Source organism: Sinocyclocheilus anshuiensis, unplaced genomic scaffold (genome assembly GCF_001515605.1).
Source record: "Sinocyclocheilus anshuiensis isolate Anshui unplaced genomic scaffold, SAMN03320099.WGS_v1.1 scaffold716, whole genome shotgun sequence".
Taxonomy (NCBI): Eukaryota; Metazoa; Chordata; class Actinopteri; order Cypriniformes; family Cyprinidae; genus Sinocyclocheilus; species Sinocyclocheilus anshuiensis.
The window spans coordinates 33,561-37,805 of record NW_015555755.1 but is presented as its reverse complement, the minus strand read 5'-3'; the positions used below and the strand labels follow the sequence as shown (position 1 = coordinate 37,805).

The following is a 4,245-nucleotide window of genomic DNA, read 5'->3' as shown; positions in this document are numbered from 1 at the left end:
GTAGGGAAAAGCAGAAGTGAAAGTCCACTGGTTACCTTGCACTGTGTGGTAAGTCGTGTTTTCTTAACTATTTAATTCCATTGCAATGCTAAGTAGTCTATTCCGTGACCAATATGATGTAGGCAAAGTTAAAATAGTGTCTTGCAAGCAGCATGGAAGCTCTTTTTATTGATGTCTGTGGCAAGAGAAAGCTCCCTGATCGTGTAGTTGAAACTGGACTGTCTGGACTGAAACTCCGAGAGTGTGACTGAATTTCAAATTCTTGAAAGAATATTCCATTATTTTGGATACAAGTAGGAGAATGATCTACATCCTTGTGTGGATTTAGATATCAAGGGCCAGTTTTACTAACAGCTTGTGCCAGCGCAAACCGTCTTTTGGCGTTAAGATAGTACTGTCAGGTTTTACTAAAGACGCGCAGTGATGAATTAGCACTGAAAAGGCGTGGACACAGTTATTTTTGCGCCTGACCTTATTGAATGTGCATTTGTAGGAGTTTCCCTTTCAGACGCAAAAGTTATGGGAGGAGAGTATTAAAATGAATCATGCAATGTGTTTTACTAAGGTTTGCGTTTGTCAAATAACTGGCATTTGTGCCATTATTTAATGCCTAAATAAAAACAAGTCAAACTATTTTGCGCTTGAAATGGCTGCAATTATTGTTGCAGAGAACAGAGCTTGCAGTAGAAGGGAGAGGATTTTTTCCACATTTTTTATTAATTTACACGTATTAAAGCCAGAAGAACACATTATCCGAACTAGGGCTGTAAAAAAAAAAAAATAGAATTTTGAATATTCGTCGAATTTAAAATAAAAATCCACATTTGAATGCAAAAACGTTGCATTCGAATTTTAGGTGTATGTTAAGGAGGCAGCTTATCAGCGGTGCACGAGATGTGATGACGATGTAAGTGTCGTTGCATTATAATGTTTTTGTTAGCCTGTCCAGTTGAAGCCACTAGACACGGCGCTGCTGCGTTGTTAATTACAAATATAGCGGAAAAAGAGAACATCAATGCGGAGGAGATGTAGTTTACGTCAAAACTGAAACCAAGCCGTTCACACAGAACACATATTTCACGCATTTTCTAGAGGGACATCTATCACCGTTGCACTCACGTCTCGCACAAAAGAGCTGCGTGTTTAGAAAGCCATATAAAATTAATACAAGTTCAACTTTGAAAAAGCATATCTCGAGACTTTAAGGCAGGTTTTTTCCCATCCCACTGCAACTCATGTTTTTAAATGAAAAAGTACTCTTTGTGATTGGCTTTCCACCCTTTGTATTAAACTATGCATACATACATGATGCTGTTTTGTTTATAGTTGTTTAAGCAACTTAATAATAATTGGTTTATAAACATTATTTTAAACATTATGCACTTTTTTTCACAGATAGTCATGTTATCTTATGCTTTGAATAAACGTGCATTAGTAATATTTTGCTCGATGCGCCCTCTTGTGGCCTCAGAAGAGAAGCCAAAAGCTTTTCTTCACCCTAACTGAAATTATGCATTTTAAATTCGAATATAATTCGAATTTTGATAATATTTAAGTACAAAATTCGAATGTACTTTTTCAGCCATTTTGACAGCCCAACATATCGTTTGCAAAGTCATGTTATTTTTAATTTGCTTCAGGAAATAAAAGACGACTTTGAACCCTCAACTAGGAGTCACTCAATACCAGCTCTATCAGAACTTCTCGCAAACCTTCATATTTTGGCCTCCGGTTCTTTTCAGCGTACTGTGGCTTCTTTATTTCTTTATTCTTTATTTGCGACTATGCTAATTTGCGCTGTGCTTGGTATATTGCGTTGGTCGATATGTAAATGAGATGTTGCGTCTGTGTTCTTTAATTTGCACGTTGTTAGTAAATCACCCGCAGAGATTTCCCCTCCCATCAGCACTGTTTTGGAATCGTTTAGTAAAACTGGCCCCTAGTTATTAGCAAGAACCCAGAATTTTGTGATTGAAGTGGACACAATGGATAATGGGAGCTGGGGCCTCATTTATAAAATGTTGCGCAGAAACCATCCTACATTTGATCTTATGATCATCTCTCAAATATGCGTGTGTGTGATTCATAGAATGAACGTCCGCATATAAAATGCATGTACGCCTCTCTTTCAGATGAATCGCAAATGAACTTGAACTTGCGCATTTCAGCTCTCTGCCTTGTAAACGACTCCTAATTAATGTCATTAACATATGAAAGATCACCAGTTATCAGAACAGCGAGCCGCAAGAACAGCTTACATTTCCAAAAACCTGCAGTACTCCGACAAGAAAAAGTGCGTTCGTCTGCTCAGACCCTGACGTGACGCCAAGCACTTTTCCACATCAAAGCCAGTTTTTACAAACATGAGTGCTGCGTGGATTAAAGCGTACACACACTTTATAAATGAGGCCCCATGACAATTCAGTGCTTTTCGAATTAATTAATACAATTTAAAAAATAGTTTGTTATTGACAATAAAATGGGGCTGATGTGATCATATTTTTGGTTTCTAGTTAAGTACTCAAGCTGCTACATACACAACTAGCTGAAGCTTATTTATTGAGCAGAACATTGACTGAGGACATTTACCCAGTAATGCGTTACAGTATTAGTAGTAGGGTTGCAAAGGGGTGGAAAATTTCTGGAAACTTCCCAAAAATCCCTGGAATATTCCCCAAAAAACCTGGAAAGTTTCAAAAATTTCTGGAATGTTTCAAGCTGCTACATACACAACTAGCTGAAGCTTATTTATTGAGCAGAACATTGACTGAGGACATTTACCCAGTAATGCGTTACAGTATTAGTAGTAGGGTTGCAAAGGGGTGGAAAATTTCTGGAAACTTCCCAAAAATCCCTGGAATATTCCCCAAAAAACCTGGAAAGTTTCAAAAATTTCTGGAATGTTTTCCGAAATTTACTGGAAATGTTCCACCTTTTTGCAACCCTAATTAACAACCCTAATTTTTCAGCATCTGAAACACTTGTCATAATTTAACAATATTTCTAAGATGGAGAATGCTGTTCTACAGTACATGTGATTTTCAAAGGACCGATTGCAGTCAAACGAGAGCGGTACTAGATGATGTAAAAATACATCCATCAAGACTCAAATTAATAAACTTGCATCTTATTTTTTGAGGTTTTGGACCAATAATTACTTACAGTAGTGTCTTGCGATGAAGACGAGAACAGTGACAGTAGTGGTGATAAAATGCATGAGGAAGATTAGAGAAGAGCAGTATTAAATATGAAGAAGAGGAGAACAATGATGAATGGCAGTGGGAGCAAGATGCAGTCACTATCCTTATCCCTGAGTCTCTAGAACTGCCAGATCTGCTTGGAATGCAACATGAAAACATGCTGAAATTGTAAAACTTGTTCAGTATTCTGCAACGTATTCTGCAAGTTTTCCAGCTCATCCAAGAGTGTTTTTTTAAACGATTAAGTAGCCAGGGTTAATGCCACTTTAACAAATATCATTAAATATCAGTGAACGCTCTAAATTGAACCCAACAGTGATCTGTGTTCTAATGATATGTGCACTTATGATACTTTACAGTGGCAAAACTTGGGATGACACATGGGAGCCTGCCAGCAAGTTCCAACATGTTTTGCCCGAGTCTCCACATCCCAACCAGCTTTCACCATGACAGACTAGTCACCGTAAACACCTGGACTCGTCAAGCACACTTCAATTCTGAGTGTTTGTTGCTGTTGTTTTGTTTTGCTTGCTGTGCTTTATTAAAGTTTTTGCACAGTGCATACATTCTTTTAGTATTTTTTTAAGAGTTGTCATTTTAAACACCTTTTGCATTTGTCAGGTAGTGTAGCATGGAGAGGTGTTTGTTATAATGGCATTATTTTTTAAGATTTTTGCAGTGCATAGTATAGGTACGTTTACATGTCTTGTCTGTTTTGCCAAACATGAATAAATACCACCATATAAATATAATAACAATATATTTGGTGTTACATATTTCCCGTTTGCATATTTGTTTCCATGTAGCCAAAAATATAATTAATTTATTAATAAGAATGATCATTTAAATTGTTATATTTCACTAAAACTGATCGCCTTTATTTGCATACAATTTTATAATGAACTGCTATTTTCATGTCTTTAATTTCAAGGTGAGAGAGCATAATGTACTACATTTGTCTACATTTGTCTTTAAAGTTTGGCATTGATATATTTTGGGAAATGAGTACAAAATGTGTTAATTATATATATATATATATATATAC

General features: G+C 36.4%; 1 long non-coding RNA gene across 1 annotated transcript in view; it reads left to right on the top strand.

Annotated features, from left to right (window-relative positions):
- LOC107673789 (uncharacterized) overlaps nt 1-60 on the top strand; it is a 763-nt gene extending 703 nt beyond the window's left edge. Inside the window, exon 3 of the long non-coding RNA XR_001632438.1 lies at nt 5-60. This is a non-coding gene — a long non-coding RNA (uncharacterized LOC107673789). The remainder of the gene's footprint in view (nt 1-4) is intronic.
- The last annotated feature ends 4,185 nt before the right edge of the window (nt 61-4,245 follow it).